General features: G+C 41.2%; 1 protein-coding gene across 2 annotated transcripts in view; it reads right to left on the reverse strand.

The window, feature by feature from the left end:
- Positions 1–1,213: 1,213 nt before the first annotated feature.
- The window catches only part of LOC132378514 (uncharacterized), a 92,116-nt gene continuing 72,433 nt past the window's right edge, over positions 1,214–20,896 (reverse strand). The window contains exons 5-6 of one of the 2 annotated variants that reach the window (XR_009507082.1): positions 5,675–5,743; positions 1,214–5,159 (exon numbers count right to left, since the gene is read on the reverse strand). The gene's annotated coding sequence lies outside the window, so the exon portion shown is untranslated. Of the gene's footprint in view, positions 5,744–20,896 lie in introns of both variants that reach the window. The other variant, XR_009507081.1, reaches the window with a different exon arrangement.

The following is a 20,896-nucleotide window of genomic DNA, read 5'->3' on the forward strand; positions in this document are numbered from 1 at the left end:
GCTTAGAAATCAGTTTATTTGGAATGATGGTATTAAAGGCAGAGCTGTAGTCGATGAAAAGGAGCCTTACATATGTGTCTTTATTCTCCAGGTGTTCTAAGGAGGAATGTAGTGCCAGACAGATGGCATCTGCCATTGACCTGTTGCTCCGGTAGGCGAATTGCAAAGCGCCGAGGTTGACTGGTAGGTTATGGTTGATGTGTGCCATAGCCAAATGCTCGAAGCACTTCATAACAATTGGTGTTAGAGCCACAGGTCGGTAGTCATTCAGGCATGCCACCTTGCTTTTCTTCGGCACCGGGATTATCGTTGCCTTCTTAAAACACAAGGGATCTTAGACTGAAGCTGGGAGCAGTTGAAGATGTCTGCAAACACACCAGCTAGCTCGCTTGCACAGTCCCAGAGAACCCGTCCCGGGACACCATCTGGGCCCATTGGATTTATCTTCAAGTGTCTACTGTAGACTGGTTTTGGTGGTAGGAAAATTGAATTGGGTCAGTGTTGTCTGGACAATTGGAGTTGATTTGATCCTGACCAGCCTCTCTAAACACTTCATGATGTTGGATGTTAGAGCCACTGGGTGGTCGTCATTAAGGCATGTTTTCTTGTTTATCTTGGGTATTGTAATGATAGTGGTTTTCTTAAAGCAGGGGAGAACAACAGACTGAAGCAGGGAGGGATCATAAATTTTCACAAGCACAATGATCACATCAAGATTGAAATAACTACATGGCAATGGTGAAGTTGCTGTGTGTTTTTTTAGAGCTCACCCTGATGTTAGAGGAAAAAGCATATGTCTCAATGACTATGACAGACATGGTGGTAAAGACTGGTCATGTTGTTTCCATCACGTGTGCTGGTATGCTATGTAAACATTCCAGGGAGATGAAGTAAATCTACTTTGCAATCTGTCAGGAAATGGGTTTAGCCTCAGAAGTGGTTCTGTCAGTGACTTTGTCACATGGATTTTTCTTACAGAGGTTGTTGGCAGTTTGATTGAATGCTGAAGACCATTCATAACATTTATGCTAGGCCTTGGGCTGGCAAATGTGATTGCACTGGTGGTTATTGTTGCTCCATTTCCACACAAGCTCTTACTCATCTACTTTATCCAGGACTTAACCATAAGACCATGAGACACAGGAATAGGATTAGGCCATTTGGTCATGACATATTTATTATCCCTCTCAACCTCATTCTGCCCCCTTCCCCTCATTCTGCCCCCTCCCCATTGCCTTTGACACCCTTACCAATCATGAACCTATCAGTCTCCAGCTTAAATATACCCATTGACTTAGCCTCCATAGCAAACTAAGGGCAATTAAATCCACATATTCACCACTGTCTGGCTAAGGAATTTCCTCTTCATCCCTGTTCTATAGGGAACACCCCTGTCTTATGTGGCTGTGCCCTCTGGAATGGGACCCTCCCACAACTGGAAACATCCTCTCAATGCCCACTCTATCTAGGCTATTCAATGTTTGATAGGTTTCAATGAGATTAACCCTCATTCTTCTAAAGCTCAGTAATTGTAGGCCCAGAACCATCAAACTCTGCTCATACATTATCCCTTTTATTCCTGGGATTGTTCTTGTGAACTTCCTCTGAACTCTTTCCACTGCCATCACTTCCTTTCTTAGATAATGTGTGATGAGAGTCCTTGACGATGATGCTTTGGACCCAGATGCTGGAGTATCTGAGGCTAGGATCGAGAAAAGGAATAAAGCTGGATGGAGAACTAAGCACAAAACAAAACGCTAGGCAATGTCCCTGGTTGGGTTTACGATTGAGCCCTGAAGCTCTGTTCAGGTGCTCTTTAAATACTCAATTCTTGACACCCAAAACATGATGGCTTATTAGCTGAATGGTCCTGAACCCTTAAAAGGGCCACACCAGCTATCCATTCTCTGGAGAGTTAAATCTCGTAACAGGACCCCCTCCCCTATGGCCAACTCCTGAGAGCCCTGTCTGTTCAGAGAGATGGTGATGTTAGTCATGGATGAGAACTGGATCCAAAATGTCTCTTTCAGGTGCCCTGCATCTTCCCTTTGTCCAAATCCCTCCCAGTCCATGAGATATTGCTGAATACCCTGAACGGTTTGTGAGTCTGAAAGTCTTCTCACCATGAAGACCTGCTCCCCATCGATTAAACCTGGATGGTGGTGGGGCTAAGAGGCTGATGCGGACTGGTTTTACTTTACACAGGTAGGTGAGATTGATTTTTAAGGTCTTGGGGGCTGCAAGGTGTGAGCTACCAGATTTACTTCCCCCAGGACTCTGAAAGGTCCAGTGAACTTTATAGACTTCACCTGGAGAGACAAATCATGAGTGGACAACCATTCCTGTTGCCCAGGCTGCGAAGCAGGTCCTTGCCTCCTCCTTCAATTCCTTTGGTCTCCGCTGTCTGGGATAGTCCAGCAAAATCTCCTTTGCCCTAGTCCATTTCTACTTGCAGCATTGGGTGAGATCTTCGGCCACAGGAACTCCAACCTTGATCTCCTTTTCAGGAAAGAGTGACAGTGGATATCCAAACTGGCACTTGAATGGTGACATCCCTTGCACCGATCGCTGTAAGCTGTTGTGGGTGACCTCTGTCCACATCAAGTGGTCACACCACTCCTCAGGTCTTTTTGAGGCCAGGCATCTTAGGGTGCATTCCAAATCTTGGTTGGTCTGCTCCGCCCAGCTGTTGGGCTGTGGGAGAAACCCTGGGGAAAGACTTGCTGTTGCCCCAATCAAATTACAGAAAACCCTCTAGAAAAGTGATGAGAATTCTGACGTACTAGACAATGTCCATCAGAAATCCATAGATCTTGAAGATCTGGTCCAGGACAATTTCAGCTGTCTCTGCCAGAGATGGTAGCTTATCAAAAGCAATAAACTTGCAGGCATTTGTAAACCAATCAACAATGACCACGATGACAGTCTTCTCCTTGGATGATGGAAGAAATGTGACAAAGTCCATGGAGATGTGTGCCCAAGGTCTGTTCAGAATGGGTAGTGGGTAGAGGAGCTCTTGAGGTCAGGTACAAGGCTTCTTGTTCTGGATGGACATCTTGCATGCCTGCACGTACTGCCAAACCTCTTTCATCATTCCAGGCTACCAATATCTTTTCTTGATAAACTTGAAGATCCTGGCAATCAACGAATATCCCCATTGGAGCACCTGAGACCGGATGGGACTAGGGACGAAAAGCTGACACGGAGGACCTTTCTTAGGAATCTCCCCTTACACTTGGGCCTTGCGATCTAGAGCATCGATTCCCCAATGAATTCCCCACCTTGGCTCAGAGCAAAATGGTGCCAGGCTGCTTCTCTCATTCAGATTTATCAAGACATCTGGTTTCTGGTTTTTTGACCCTGGTCGATAGTTTAGGATGAAATCAAAGCAGCTGAAAAGCAAAGTCCACCTGGCCTACCATGAGTTCAGTCTATTGTCCTCCTGAATATAAGCCAGGTTTTTGTGGCCTAAGAAAAGGGTTTTTAGCCCCCTCTAGCCAGAGCTGTCATTCCTCCAAAGCTAACTTAACCACAAGAAGCTCCTGATTTCCCCATGTCAGTTTCTCTGTGCTGGGGATAACCACCTGACGAATGCACGTGGGTGCAGTTTACCATCCAAAGGTGAATATTGAGACAACAATACACCCACTCCAATGCCCACCTACATGAAGAAGGGAAGGCCAGAGTTAGAAGAAATTGAATTGGAAACTGAGGTGCAACACTTTGGTAGTCCAGACAAAAGGGCCTGTAAATTTCTTAGTTATTGTAAATTATTGGAAAGATATTTTCAGTATTATTTCAAGAGTTTTAAATATTAATTGTCAACCGCATCCTCTTACTGCAATTTTCGGTTTACCAATGACGGATAATAACCGTTTATCCGCTTCATCTCAACGAATGATTGCATTTGTTACATTAATGGCTAGAAGATCTATTTTATTGAATTGGAAAGAAATTAATCCTCCAACTGTATTTCAGTGGTTTTCTCAAACTATTTCTTGTTTGAGTTTAGAAAAAATTAGAAGTGTGGTTTTTGATCCTTCAGTTAAATTTGAAGGAACTTGGAGACCTTTTATTCAACATTTTCACATGAGTTGAACTGTCTTTTCCTAAACCTTACTTATATTATCCTTAATTAATTGGATGGAGATTCGGAGTTATTGGCACTACTGTATATGTACTTAATATTATTCAATGGCCCATGTTGGTTAGTGTTTTTTTTTGGTTTTTTTTCTCTCTTTTTTTTGGGGTTTTTCTTTTTTTTTCTCTTTTTACTTCTTTGTTCATTAATGTTCTGAGTTTGAGAGGTTATATATTTTTATTATTATATATCTGAATGTCTATTTAAACTATTAATTATGTACTCTCAAACATTTTGTATTCATGTTTCATTTATGTTTGTTTAAAACTAATAAAAAGATTTTAAAATAATTCTTAGTTAGCACTGTCAGCAGAGCTGTCACCAAGCTGAAGTTCCTAATGAACTTCCAGTGAAAATTTGAAAACCCCAGGAATCACTGGATTTTTGAAACTGGATGGTTATGGCCAGTCTCTGACTGCCTGAGTCTTCTTTGGGTCCATCTTGAGGTTGCCATTGGAGATGATGAAACTCAAAAATGAAATGGTTGTCATATGAAATTCAGACTTCTCCAGCTTAACGTAAAGTCCATGGTCCAGAAGCCTCTTTAAAATGTCAGTGACATGCTCTTCAATAGACTTCAAAAAGATTAGGATATCATCCAAGCAGATGAACAGGTACTAATGGAGAGCATTCCAGAGCACATCATTTATAAAAGCATGAAAGACTGCTGGAACATTCAAAAGACCAAAGGGCATAACCAGGTACTCATAGTGCCCTGTCGGTGTATTGACTGTGGTCTTCCACTCATCGCTTTCCTTTATACGGGTCAGATTGTATGTACTCTGCATGTCTAGTTTTGTGAACACTCTTGCCCCTTGGAGCATCTCAAAGGTACATTTATGGAGTAGAAGGGTATAACAATACTTGGCCATTAACACCCTATAATCAATGTATGGCCACAGGCTTCCATTTTTCTTTTGTATGAAGAAGCTGGCACCAGCCGGTGATGTGCAATGTTGAATGAAGCCCATGACAAGAGCCTCCTTTATACACTCCTCAATTGCGCTTCTTTCTGGGCCTAAGAGTACGTAAAATAAATATTTAGATTAAATTACATTTCAATCTCACTGAAAGATAATCTTGGACAATTGGGCAATGAAGGACAACAGATCATATACAAGTTGTCAGGAAATACTACCCCATGGAACTCACTGTAGTTTGCCATTTGCTTTAAATGACTGATGTCAAGCTCCAATTTGTTTCAGGGAAATGGGCAAATGTCTGAAATTAGTAGAAGTAGAAGGATTAACGGTGATTAATGGTGTATCTCCTAGGACTGTTTGCCAGACTCTCCTGGGATCTATTCACATATGTTTATGGGTTGGTGGGTATATTCCATGCGATTTCCCCACAGAGATAGATTATCCAAGATTTCTTCCTTTCTCATTTGCTTCTCTCAAGGGATTGGAAGCCTTGGTGGGATCGTGGAAATGAGTAATGACACTGTACATACAAACACAGAATGGAACTGACTTGAATGAACATTTGGATATTTTTATCCTTTTGCATTTATCTTTTTGCTTCTAGTCATACCTCCTACGTACTCGGAGTCAGAGAGTTTGGGTGCAAGTTGACAACCAATCCTGAGGAGCTTCAAAGTTTCTGCAAGAGAAGTATTATAATGTTAATTAGTTAAAGCAGTGTAGTTTAACTCCACAGAGGAGAGCAAACTTAATGCTATTAATCTAGCCAGAATGTCTGTATGGAACTTTCTTTAAGATCACTTAACCAATTCCTTGTGATTCCGGCTTAAGTGCATTACCAAAATCCACCTTTATTCTCTTAATCCCCAATAATGCACTAATGATGATGTTTTTTCCAGATGGAAGATGATCATGTTTGGGTCTCACAGATATGCATTATAAAGGATTAATCTTTGTGTTTGTTATATGTCTCACCACCACTGTGGCCTTGAACATAGCAGAGCTTCGATATCTACTATGGAAATACAACCATGAGAATGCAGTACTACTGTGAGACCAGCCATGGGAATGTGAAACTTCGTTGAACACTAGGGTGGGACTCGTGAAGAATGGTGGTAAGTGATGACTGGTTCTGATTCAGTGGTTTGAGATGGTGCTATATATTGGGTCACTTATTGCAGCATTTCGTATCAGTAGAGAGAGTACAAAAGTAGAGGAGTCAGGGCTTGTTTGAGGACTCACCGATGGGCTAGTCAGGAACAGTGCCACATATCCAGTGGGAGGTGTGCTACAGAGAGAGGGGCCCACGCACACCTAATAAGTATTTTAATGCTTGCTCTGCTCTGTCCTAATGAACATAGTTTTGTAGGTCTAAGTAGGTAATCAGAGTTTGTGTGTTTTGGCTTATCCTAGAGACATCAGAAAACCTTTTAATGTACCAAAACAAAGTGTCAGCTTTCCAGTTCTTGCATGACCAGCAAGAGGATTTCTATCTATTCTTGTGCATCCCACTTTTCCCACCTGCCATATGTTAAGTATTCTCCTCCATATTAAGGTGAAATTCCTTCTCACCAAACCTTCAGATGACACATGAACAAAGGTGAGCGATCTTGACAATCCTTGCGGAGTTAATTATTTCCTAGTCTATTCATTAATGTCCCATTGAATATTCCAGTTAATTTCCAATATTATCTATAGCAGAATCTGGGATCTAAGTAATTTCCTGTGATCTAACGTTGAGGTGGGATGTAAAAATCTAGCCCTGTAGATCTCAAGCAGATCTTTGCTCATTAACGATCCCTTGATATAATGCAACCTGAATGATCTAGGTGTCATTTACTAATTCTACCATCAGTAGGATTTCAACTAATCTGCGATATTACTGAAATTGCATATTCTTAAGTGCCTGGCCTCTACTGCAATGGGCTGGATCATCCAACCCAGCCCAGACTTTCTGCCTCCATTTCAGTCACTCCTCGGTCTGTGATCTGTTCTTCAGCCCTTCTCCCAAATGCAAGCTGCAGACATACCTGCTTCTGTTGCAGATCTCTCAGATCCAAACTAATCCCCTTTCTGGAGCAAAGCAATGAACCGCAGAGATCCAAGGGATGGGTGTTTAAAAATAAAAATAACAATTACTGTTGTAAAAGACTCCTTGGGGAAGATTTAATGGCATAGTTTTAAATATATATGTAACAAATACAAGTGGTTATATGGGATAAAATGCTTTTATCCTCAGAAAGACATGTCTACTGACCTACAAATTACTGCAATTAATAAAAGTCAGTACTACTCTATTGGAAATTTTATCTGCCATATTGCAGCTGCATTTGTGCCCCACAATCTGCTGGTCCTGAGCCAAGTGGCATGTCTTAGTCTCATCGTTAGTTCTGTTAGAGAGGAGGAACCTCAACCCCAAACACCATTTATCACCTATCCATGGGCGTAATGGCTCCAGCTGAGGCTGCTGTCTACCAATGTATCCATAAAGAAAAGCAAGTAAGGATTTAATTGCAAGATAGATGAAAGTTATGAAACTTGGATTAACTATAACGAGGAAAAAAATACTTTCGGAACAACTTATCTCATGAGATTAAGCTAAAGAGGGAAAGACACGATAGGTTAAATGATGCAGTGTCTGAGGAAAAAGAGGATTCGGTGATCTGAATATTCTGTTCTTATTCCACACCCGCTTCGCTGTAAGTAATTAACAGATTTTGTATGTAGTCATGTACCAATTAAAACAGGGATTGTGACCGTGCATACTGATTTGACGTCAGCACTTTAACAGTCACAGCTGTCAGAGCTGTGTGTTTTATCAGTGCAATACTGTAAGTAAAAATCTCTTCTTTTCACAAAGCTATAAATGCTTGCACTTGGAATGGTGTGGGGTATTGGTTCAGATATCACTTTTCCATGGGGCCAGTGTATCTCAGTTTGATGGATTGGATAATGAAGGCTGTAATTTCCATGTAAGAACTATATGCATCATGTGATCTGACATTGGATATATCAAGGACAGCTTTACTGGGCACAGCTAACCATCAATAAAAGACGTTGGACACATTAAACTGAAGATGCTAGAGTCCTGAGTAACAAGCAAGATGCTGGAGGGACTTATGCAGCATCTGCAGAGTGAAATGAACAGTTTTGATGTGGGTCAAGACTCTTCATCTGAACTGAAAGACAGAGAGAGTATAGCCAGTAAAAAAAAGGTGGAGGGATGGGAAGGAGCAAACAATAAGTGGATCCAGATGAGGAGGCTGATAGGCAGAAGGAGGAAGGGAGAGTGGAGACCATGACAGAAGCTGGAAGGTAACAGGAGCTGAAGGATGTTCATCCAGAAGCTCGACCCTGTTAGTTCACTTTCTGAAGGAGCAATATAACAAAGGGACAATGGGTGTGGTATTGGTAATCAGTTTGGGATATTGCTGCTGCAGAATCAATAAGGCAGGGACGAAGCTTGAGAGAAAAGTGAGCAGATTCTTTGCATAGACTGGTTAATGATGCTAGCTGGTGGACTTAACAGACAGCAATGGAGCAGGAACAGGGTAAGTTTCAATGTTCTGCTGTTAAGGGTCTAAGACACTGTTAAGAGTCTTTTCTGTAATAGTGTGCTGTCTCTTCACATTTGGGCTACCAAGATGCAACACCTCATATTTGACCGGGTTAAGCTCCACCTGCCGTTTTTTCACCCATATCTGTTACTGATCTACATCCTGTTGTATTCTTTGCCAGTCTTGTATGCATCCACAACACCACCAATCTTCATATCATCTGCAAACTTACTTACCCACCCTTCTATAATACATTTTCATCCAGGTCATTGATATACATCAAAAACTGCTGATGTCCCAGTACATATCCTGCAGAACCCTAATAATGAAAAAATCTTCAGCTGGAACATGATCTTTCAACCACTGTCTTCTATAGACCAGCCAGTTCGATATGCAAATGCCCAATTCACCAAGGATCCATGCATTTTAATCTTATGGATGAGCCTCTTATGAAGAACCTTGTCAAACACCTTACTAAAATCCATGTAGTCAACACCCACAGCTTGACCTTCACCCTCATGTGTGTGGCCTCCGACAGTCACGGTCGACCGTGGGTACTGCGCCTCTGGTAGTCATTGATTTGCCGAGCAGCGTCGACTGTGGCTGTGGAGGCTGATCCTGGAACAGCAGGCTCTGCCACAGTTGCTGCATGTGTAGGGTGTTGTGGAATTGTTGTCCGCTGTCCGCTGTGCTCTCCGTTTAGCTCTCCGCTCCTCAAACTGACTCAGGATCACTCTTTCACCTTGCTCTAGGTGTTGCTGAAGAGTATCTCGCCATTTGTTGCGGTATCCTCCCAGAATTCTGTTTTGATTTTTAAGGCTTTCATGCTGTGCTTGCAGAGGTCCTTGAAGCAAAGCTGGGGTCTACCTCTTGCCTGTTGCTGGTTCTCTGTAGAAGATGTCTACCATCCTTCAGTCAACAGACGTGGCCCAGCCAGCGCAGTCTTAAAGGTGAACTTTGTGGGAAGCCCAGTGCGGGAGAGGACCTCAGAGTTTGGGAATTTGTCTCTCCAGGAGGTGCCGAGGATGTGGGGAAGCCTGCGTTAGGTGAAAACTATTGAGTTTCCTCTCCTGCTTGGAGTAGATGGTCCAGGTCTTGCTACCCTACAGGAGGGTGCTGCTAACACATACATTGTTAACACAGCAGTCTTGGTTTTTGTAGCGAGTTTCGGATTCACCCAGACCCATGAGGAGAGTCGAGCAAGGATTGATGCTGCTTTGCCGAAACACTGATTGATTTCAGCATCGACGGAGAGAGTGTTGCTAATGGTCAACCCGAAGTATATGAACTCGTGGACCACTTCTAGATCGTAAATGACTGGTGTCTCCACTACATTCTGGACAAGGACATTTGTTTTCTTTAGACTGATGGTAAGCCCGAAGTCCTCATGGACCCTCGTAACCTCATCAAAATATTCCATCAGGTTAGTAAGGCACGACTTGCCCTGCACAATGCCATGCTGGCTCTCCCTAATTAGGATAATTATTTCCTCTATCTGGAGACATGAAATTTGGAGGAGTTGACCGATATAAGGAAGAACCAGTCTGTGAAATCTGCCATTTGATAAAAGGAGAATTAAAGGTTTAGACACAAACCAAAGCCCACAAAGAGCAGTTTTAATTAAATAAACAAAACAGGCTGTATTTTTGGTTTTTAATCCCACCACTACCTCCTACTCATTCTCCCTCTGTCACCCTCCCCTCGATTGAAGCCCCCACCTATTATGCACACTTTTTCTTTGAAATCGGAAATAAATAGTTCTCTTAGCAGAATCAACATATGAAAAAATTCCATGACACCACTTGAAGGAAAACAGGGTGTTTTTAGAATGTCCTGGCCAACATTCCTCCTTAAACCTACGTAACCAAGAACAGATTAACTGATGAATCATCTCCTTCTTTTGATTACATTTTGCCAATGTGTTTTATAATAATTCATGGCATACAAAGCATGCAGAGATGTTTCTAAGGAAATAAGTGCAATAGGATGCAAAAGCAAAACTTCTTTTTTGTTTCTAGAATAGTTAAGACTTGTATGGACAATGGGATTAATGAAGCAATTTTTTTCAGTTACCATCGGCAATGATAAAGGTTCGTCTGGATTTCTATTTAGTTTAAATGTTCAGTAATTGCAGGAAATGTAGGGGTATTTGTCTGGCCCTGCAATCACTTTGCTCAGTGTGATACAATGAAATGGTGACTTTTAGCCAATGCAGAATCAAAGCTCTTAATCCAATCCTGCAGCAAATATGAGTGAACATAGTTTTTGACTGGATATTCATTTTTTTGCACAATGATGTATGCTGGCACGTAAAGAATGTTTTAGATAAGTATTTGTAATGCTACTGTGACACTGTAATTTCCTTTGGGATCAATAAAATATCTATCTATCTAATTATGTTTTATACGTGATTGTTCTCTGAGCTGGAATAGATACAAGTCAGGAAGGAGGAAAGCAATGGAGGGATTTGACAGCAAAGGTACTTGAGAAGAGAGGAAGCACAAGAGACCAGGATTGGAGGAGCACTGTGATCTAGAGAGCTGAAAGGCAACAAATTTCAGTTACTGAAAGTCTGAAATAAAAATTGAAATTAGTGGAAATACTCAACAGGTCAGGCAGCATCAGTGGAAAGAGAAAATGAGATAATGTTCCAAGTCAAAGAGCAGGACTGACAAGAAGTAAAAAAAATCCCACAAAAGTTGTCTGCCATGCTGAGTATTTCCAGCATTTTCTGTTTTGACTTTCAGAGAAATGAAGGCGTGGTGAAGTCCTTTTAGGTGGTGAGACAACATGTGTACAGTATTTGAAGGCAATGTTCAGAATTTTAAAATTGTCATGTTGAAGGAACTGAAAACCAGAGTTGGTCTGCATGTACAAGGGTAATAAGTGAAATGGAAATGGCATAGAATTCAAACAATTGAGAGAGGGCACAATTATGAACAGTACATCTGATTTTTAAAATTCAGTCTTGCAAATCCTGATTGCCCAGCCTCTCAACAGACTGACAAATAGTTACGCAAGACAGTTTGTCTAAGGCTGTGTTAATATTTGCCACACTGCCTTAAATCATCTCATCACCTTCAAAGCACCCGGAGCTCTCTTTTTAAGTTCCAGCAACTGCTGGAGGCTAAGCTGCAAAGTAGCATGAATTGCACTACAACAGGGAGTAAGGTCCTCATTAAAGCCTATTTCTTTGGCCCAGTACTAGTCTTCTATTATTTGGCTCAGTGCCAGTAGTTGCCTGCTAACCTGTTTGTGTGGCATCTTGGGATATTTAAAGATGCAGCATAAATGAAATTGTTTGTTGCTATTAACATTACAGAGTGAAATCTTTATACGACATAGAGAGGCTCCATCTCACAAGTAACTTTGGCAGGAGATGTTTTTCAAACATTCTTTCCTGGTCGGATGGCAGTGTTGGAAAATGAACAAATGCAATTGTTCCATCTTTATCGAGGCAGTGTCTAAAATATTGCTAATTTGCCATTGTCCAATCTCTGCGATTGATCAGCTACCACGCCCACCACACCTTCATCAAATCCTTTCTCCTCTCAAACCACCTTGAATCTTCTGTCTTTTAGGAATGTGTATCTGGTCCATTGCATGTATCGGTTTCCCATTTTGTGGCCTTCGGGAGGCTGAGCTTACTGAGAAAAGCTGGCTGTTGGATTTACTCATAAGATCACTCCTTAAAGGACTTTGAAGCACAAAGGAGTGATGTACATCCCTAGTGCGAAAACATTCCAAAGACATTTAATTATGCTGAACATCATTTCTCCTTTCACTGTCGAAGATTATTTTGTTCAAGGAGTGAAAGCCTGTAATGTCACCAGTGGAAACTGGCTGGAAGCTACTGAGCTCAACAGTTGGACGGAGCTGAATTATCACCAGCAGGGCGATTGAGTCATTAATTCCAAATGCTTCAACAACCTTGTCACTTCAGCCTTGTATGTTAATTTGGCTCCCTCACTCAATTGAACTCAGGGACTCCTCCATGGCAATACTGTACTCCCCATTATATCACTGTCAATTCTCACCGTTCCAACAAAGCTTCTGGAAAACTCTGAGAAGGAAACCAAATCAAAGAGGAATGTTGAACTGAAGAGCATCACTTGGTACCAGTTTGTTAATGAGACTCTTGTATTAAATTTTTAAAAACTCCTGTGTTAACAAAAAAAAAGAGAAATCTAATTTTAATTGGTTAAAAATTTAACAATCAGGCTGCAGCGAATGTTCAGATATTTACAATGCTTTAAAATGTGGTTCTGGTTTTAAAAGGAACTGCAAAGTACTTTCATTGGTTTAATTGTATGGAACATCTGATTGAAACGGTGCCACTAATATTAACATTATAAGCATGCTTTAAATCAGAAATGAGGCATTTGAAAGCTTGCATAACAAACAGAGGCTGGGATTTCTCAAAATGCTGTACACGTTGGGTGTAAAATCTAAATACCCTATAATGTCAATAATTGATGCTCTTGAGAAGTGGTAATTAAATTAGTTAATTATGCTGGTGAAATTACATGTAATTATGTGACTGCAGGGTATGCTTAGTAAATTACTCCCTCCAATACTCAGTGCATGTTTCTTTGCCAATTTTGCTACTTGATGAATAGGTGGCTTTTGGAACATCTTAATTAAATTAATGTTTGCATCTTCAATTTAGCTCTTGGTTGTAAGAAATTACTTCCGCGCAGCCCTTCTAAAATAAATCTTTTTGGGATGTAGTACCTAAACTAACAGATGATGAAACACTGACAAATGAAGTTGTGCTCATTGCTTCAAAATGAGTCAGTGAATGCTTTGAGGTCTTTTTCCCCCCCAAAGTGCAAGAATGTAGAGGAAGGGTCGTGGTGAAGACAACTGCAATCTTAAAAGCATAAGAACATAAGATATAGAAGCAGAAATAGATCATTTTGCCCATCAAGTCTGCTCTTCTATTTCATCATGGCCAATCCATTTCCCCTCTCAGCTCCAATCTCCTGCCTCCTCCCTGTATCCCTTCATGCTCTGACTAATCAAGAACTTATCAACCTCTGCTTTAAATATACCCAATAACTTGGCCTCCACAGCTGCCTGGGGGGTGCATTCCACTAATTCACCACTCTACTCCTCACCTCCATTCTAAAAGGATGCCCCTCTATTATGAGGCTGTGGTATCTGGTCTTAGATTCCCCTTCTGCAGGAAACATCCTCTCTATCTTCTGGTGAAGTATAAACCACTCACCTAATATAATCACCTCATAACAATGGCATGAAAAAAAATTAAATATATTCCCACTTGTAGCTTTTGACTGTAGCCAAGAAAGTACATATACTGTAATAAACGTTTCCCTGTTAAAATGCACGTCACCAGTTTATATCTGCAGTCACCATTTCCATGCAGTATACACCTTTCTGCTGGTGGTGAGGTGGGATAAATTATGTCTGCTCTGGAGGTTAGACTTCTTCAGGCTTGCTGCCAATGCTTTTCAGGGATTGGCCAGAGAGAGGTGGGCAATGTGCCAATGTTTGCTTCTCTGGCACAGATCTGTATCTGGGGAACGAGCTGAGAGCTGGTACAACTCGCCAAATGAGAGCAGGTGAGTTGGACTGTCACTGCAGTTTAATATTATGCAGCTGAACCCACTGCTTTTACTCTCCACATGTCAGCAATACTTTTGATTTACATCTTGTTACTCAATAAAGATAATTAAAACCGTAAGTAGAAGTTTACCTCTCATCAGAACTTCGAAGCATTATCTTCATGAAAGCTATAAACAACTGTCTTTAGTTTTCAAATGGTAGAACCTTTGGTATGTTGCTGTGAAAAGATTTTGAAATATAATCCAAACAGAAGTTTGGTTCTAAAAATAAGAAACATTTTTTTAATTTGGGATTTTGGTTTGATTCAAATGAAGGAATAAGAGGAAAGATTTAGCAGGAAGTGATGGCTGGTAGTCGATATGATGATAAAATCGTAGAGTTATATCACATGGAAGCAGGCCTTTCAGCCCATCTCATCTATGCTGATCTAGTCCTATCTGCCTATTTGGCCCATATTCCTCTAAACCCTTCCTATCTGTACCCATCCAAAACCCTTTTAAACATTGTAGTTTTATTCCTCCCCATCTACCACTTCCCCTGGCAGCTTGATTTAGATACCCTCGCCATTTGTATGAGAAACTTTTCCCTCATAGCCCCTTTAAACCTTTCCCCCACCCACCTATGCCCTCTAATTTTAGACTTCTCTACCCTGAGAAAAAGAATGTGAATAGATACCCTTTATGATTTTCTAAGTTTCTATAAGGCCACTCCTCAGTCACTTTCATTCCAGAGAAAGCAGTCCAAGCTTATTCAATCTCTTTTTATAGCTTAATCCCCCTAGTCCTGGCAGCAGACTTGTGAATCTTGTCTGCACCCTCTCTGGCTCAATCACATCTTGGAAAAGCAACAAAAGGGAAAGAAACTAGAGAAGCAGATGAAAAGGAGGCAACACTATAAATTTGTATATATAGTATGTAGCGTCTTGTAACTTTCCAGGACACATAAGAACTTTTAAAGGATAATTATGTAAACATGAGGAAATCTGCAGATGCTGGAAGTTCAAACAACACACACAAGATGCTGGTGGAATGCAACAGGCCAGGCAGCAACTATAGGAGGAAGTACCATCGATGTTTCAGCCTTCATCAGGACGAAGTGTCTCGGCCCGAAACGTCAATTGTACTTCCTCCTATAGATGCTGAATAGCCTGCTGCATTCCACCAGCATTTTGTGTGTGTTGCTTAAGGGATAATTAAGTACTTTTATTTATATTTTTTAAATTATCTGCATAAATAGAAACTTCAGTCTGAAAGATCATTCAGTTTGTGTTGGAAGAAAATAAATATTACTCAAAGATGATAAAGATCTGCTTCATACTTTAATGCCTCTAAGAAGATAATTTGGTGAGGAACGTTTTTAGAGTCGAAGAGTCATAGAGAAATACTGTACAGAAACAGGCCGTTCACCCCAACCAGTTCCTGTTGAGCCATTTAAACTGACTGCTCCTATCGACCCTTAGAGTCATAGAAAAGTACAACACAAAAACTTTTATTATGCCTTTGCTTAGATAGAGATTTTGCTTGTGGCAGGCAGCAATCTAATCAACATTCTGTACAAGTTAGCATCCTCGGTGTGTTGTGAAAATATATGCAGTAAAGGGAATTCAAAACATAATTTGCTCTATTTTCCATCCTTGTGATTGACTTTGGAAAAAAATCAACTTTCGAGCTAAACATGCCAAAAAGTACTGGATGTGTGGGAACGGATAACGACTGTGGCTGGTGTCCTCGTTAAGGCATCAGTGATCTCCACATGGATGGCAAACACCATTGGAGGGGTGAAGAGCAGGGGCTATTCAACCAGCGCACAATGCCAAGTCTTTCCATGTTTGCAATCTCAGCCTTCGCAGTTGCCAGTATTTCTAGGTCCAGTCTAAGCACACGGACATGGACTGGTGGGTCAGCTGTGGAAATGTGGAGCTACACCTGTGTTTTGTGACTGTTGTGGGCTTGGTGAGGTCTGGGAATTCACCCAGCAGGTGAGAAATCTCACATTCGGTTTTACATATGCTTGACAGAGTCATTGTGGGGAATTTACTGGGGGAGCAGGGTAATGAGCCAAAGTCCTCGACATCCACAAGTCAGCAGTTCTTAAGATCAACAAATAGTCCTTGGGCACACAGTAGATCTGCACGGAAGAGAGGTCTAGCCACTTTAGCCAGGACGAAATCCCATGCGTAACGTCACCCACTGAAGAAGAGTGTCACCCATCCTGTCCCATAGGTCTGGATCCTGCTGGAGGTTCCATTGCTCTTTGCCTTCTCATCAATAATTGATGCTGGCAGCACACTCACTTGAGCACCAGTGTCACACAGGAAGCACTGCCCTCAAAAGGTGTCCGTACTGAACAGTAGATGACCCTGGCAGCTGGAACCCATGGTGTTCACAGACCTCTGATGTTTCGATGTGTTGGCACTGTTGAAGCTGCAAAGTGGTTGGCACTTCCTAGCATTCGTACCAAAGTAAGCGTAGTGAAAATTCAGGCCTGGCATTATCTGTTTTGCAGCTGCAGGTGTCCTAATATTGGGTCCTTGTTGACCAGGCTTATTGAGTTAGAGAATGGAGTAGGAATGGTGTACTGCCGCCTGAGTGAGCAAAGACTATCAGCCATTTTAGCATGCTCCCTATAGTCCTTCACAGATGCGTTTGTGAGGGCTATGTGAACTTGATTATTAATTTGCTGCGAGAAGAGTTCTTTAAAGATAAAACAAGGATGGTGGTTTCCCAGAAGAGAGGGCATGTGGTCCATTAGCTCTGAAGGCTTGGCATCGCCGAGGGTGGGCAAGGAGAGCAACTGCTTGGCGCCCTTAGACTCTGTTAGCCCAAAAGTCTCTAAATGGTGATCTTTCAGTGATCAGCATTTATCATGTTCTGGCGGGTGTTCTAATGGACTCTCCGCTTTTGCAGCCATGGAATTACTAAGCGATACTACCACATAAAAAAATTTGGAGTCATCGGTGACGATTTCTTACAGTGCAAATTGGGCCCCAGTTGTACAAACCAGGCAACAGCATTTTGCTCCCAAAACGCCAGCTGTTCCAAAGCAACTGTGTTGGCCAACATGTTCACTAACTCTGGAATCATCCTGGAGCATCAGGGTCACCAATGTAGGTTTTTGCAAATAAAACAATGTGAAGCATTTTATGTTTCAGAAAAAAAAACATAACACATTTTATTGAACTCCAAAGCCTGAGCATCAGCACAGTAAAACCCTTTACCTAGTTATGTCATCACATCAGACCCACCTCTTAAAGTGAACCTCAACTCAATATCAGTGGTTGTGAATTATCTACATAACCATCAATTCCATTACCCTACAAGAGCCAAGACATATACTCTGGTGGGGAAGGGAATTTCATTACAAAGGGGAATAAACCTTTCCTCAAATTGGACAGTGACAATTTCAAGTTCTTCTCATTAAAAATGTGCTGGAGATTTGATAATTTTAAAAGTAAGATGAACAGATATGTGTTAGGTGACAATTTTAGGGAACAGAGAGAGAGAGAGAAAGTTGGTTAATGGTGTTCAGATAGCAGTAATCAGGTTGATTGATGAACTATGTTTGCAAAGATGAATAGCTCATTTCACTTTCTAAATTCTAATCTGGTATCCATTTAATTTATCACTTCTAATTTTACCTAGCCTATCACCAAAGGCAGACTATACCATGACATTCTGCGAACAAAATCCTCTTCCCAAACAGAGTACACATTGGGCAGGTAAGAATCTATGACACGGTTGCACTGCTGGTAATTCCCTAGTATTCACAGTGACACACAATAAAGACCTTGCATTTTAACTGATAACCTGGTATAAACATCACCTAGTCTACAGGAGTCCAATGGGTTTATTAATACCTGCATACGGTAGTATACATCTGTTATTCATGTTGCACTATGTGACGACCGGTGGCTCAGTAAACACAGTCTGTACACATGTGCATTTACACACACACACACACACACACACACACTGCCTTGCCATTCTGCTGTCAATGTGCTAAGTGTACGCACTTCAATGTTTTCCCTCTGCCCCTCCCAATATATTCTACTAATGAGGCCTAAAGAGTTGGCTTTATGGTGCCTTTCCTGCCATACACTTAAGAATATTCCATTTATTTAGTAATGGGGATATATATATGTATATACTGTTTGTGTGCTGTACTTAAGGTAAGTATTTTTGTATTATGATTGTAACCACATTGTGGGGTGCATCGTATTCTAATAGCGGGTTTAGACTTGGCTTAACTTTGTGGTATGTCCTAGTGCCTAATAAACAGGGCTCATCACTCTCTGCAACAGAGAGAGATTGAGCTGCCAGGAGTTCTCACTGGACAAATAGTATGGAGCTATTTATTGTGTTTTCTGGTAGATAGCTTTTTGTAACTATTTGCAGATTTCTTTTCACTTTTTCTGCTAACTGTAAGTTTGATTTTTGATGCATTTAATAAACACCCTTGACTATACTACTAAATGACTTCAGACATTATTTTCTTCCTCATAACACACGAACTGAAAATAATAATTGTTTTTCATTCAGTATGTTGTAAAAATTTAAATAATGTGTATAAAATTTCACATCGTTGACAGCACATTTGTCCAGTGACTTCACACACCACATAGTGATGCAGCTAATAGACCCATGGACTTGCAGGGCCCCTTACCCAGGTTCAGTCCCGACCTCAGGGGCAATCTGCATGGAGTTTGCGTCTTCTCACTGTGACAGCGTGAGTATCGTCTGAATGATCTGGTTTCCTGCCACATCCCAAAGGTAGGTAGAAAAATTGCCCCCAGAGTGTATCAGAGTGGTAGAATCTGGGAGCAGTTGATAGGAATTTGGAAATAATAAAAGGTTAAGAGTAATGAAGGGTTATTATGAATAGGTGGTTGATGTTTGACATGAAATTAGTGGGTCAAAGGGTCAATTTCCATCCTCTGTGATTCAATGACTCCCTGCCCATGACACTCACTTCTTTTAACTTGCACTAATATGCAGAAATGCCAAAAGCATGAAATAGCATTCAAAGAATGTTCTGCATTCTAATTCCAAACACCAACATTTTCAATTAGGCATACTCTGGGAATTTTGAGAATTTCTGATATCATATCTAGTGCTTTAAAATGATTTGTTAAATTAAATTGCCCCAGGATTGCAGCCAGCTGACATACCTGGTGTTAAATTCTTGGGATATAAGCCATAAAACCTAAGCACTCTGGAGCAGGATTAGGTCAATCGGTCCATCAAGTCTCCTCTGCCATTTGATCACGGCACTTCCACTTGCTCTCTCAACTCCATTCTCCCTATAACCTTTTACCCCTGACTTATCAAGAATCTATCAACCTCCACGTTAAATACACTCAATGATCTGGCCTCCACAGCCACCTGTGGTAAAAATTCAACAGATTCATCATCTCCTGGCTAAAGAAATTCCTTCTAATTTCAGCTCTAAATGGAAGTTCCTCTATTCTGAGGTTGTGCTTTCTAGTCCTAGACTCTGCCACTATCGGAAATACCCTCTTCACATCCACTCTATCTAGGTCTTTCAAAATTCAATAGGTTTCAATGAGATCCCCCATCATTTTTTAAATTCCAGTAAGTACCTCAGATTTTTAAATTTTCTCCGGTTTAGAAAATAGCTTATGCTTTTATTGCTTCTACCAAAGTGCATGACTATATACTTCCCGACACTGCATTCCATCTGCCCATTCTCCTAATTTGTCAAAGTCCTTCTGCAGCATCCCGGCTTCCTCAACACTACCTGTCCCTCTGCCTATCTTCATATTGTCTTCAAACTTGTCCCCAAAGCCATCAGTTCCATCATCCAAATCATTGACATAAATCATAAAAAGAATCGGTGCCAGCACCGACCCCTGTGGAACACAACTAATTGCCAGCAGCCACTCAGAAAAGGCTCGCTTTTTGCCTTCTGTCCATCAGCTAATGTTCTATCCATGTTAGTATCTTTTCTGTAGTATCCTGCTACCTTGAAAATGCAAGTGCAAAACATCCACAGATTCTCCTTTCTCCATCCTTCCTGTTATCTCCTCAAAAAATTCCAACAGATTTGTCAGGCAAAATTTTCCCATGTTGACATTGGCCTCATATGCCTCCAAGCACCCCGTAACCTCATCCTTAACGATTGATTCCAATACCATCCCAACCACTAGGGTCAGGATAACTGGCTTATAATTCCCTTTCTTCTACCTTTCTCCTTTCTTGAAGAGTGGAGTGACATTTGCAATTTTCCAGTCCTCCATGGCAGAATCTGGTGATTCTTGAAAGAGCATTATGAATCCCCCACAATCTCTTCAGCTCCTTCTTTCGGAACCATCTGGTCCATGTGATTTATCTACTTTCAGCCTTTCCATGTTCCCTAGTAATAGCAACTGCACTTGATTCTGCCTATCACACTCTCGAACTTCAGACATACTGCTTGTGTCTTCCACAGTGATGTACAATACTTATTCAGTTCATCTGCCATTTCCTTGTTCCCCCATTATGACCTCTCCATCATCATTTTCCAGCGGGTCCAATATCTACTCTCACCACCTCTCTTTTACTCTTTATGTATCTGAAAAAACTTTCAGTATCCTCTTTGATATTATCAGCTATGTTATGTTCCTATTTCATCTTTATGCTCCTTATGGCTTTTTTAATTGTCTTCTGTTGGTATTTAGAAGTTTCATA

This window comes from Hypanus sabinus, chromosome 20 (genome assembly GCF_030144855.1).
Source record: "Hypanus sabinus isolate sHypSab1 chromosome 20, sHypSab1.hap1, whole genome shotgun sequence".
NCBI lineage: Eukaryota > Metazoa > Chordata > Chondrichthyes > Myliobatiformes > Dasyatidae > Hypanus > Hypanus sabinus.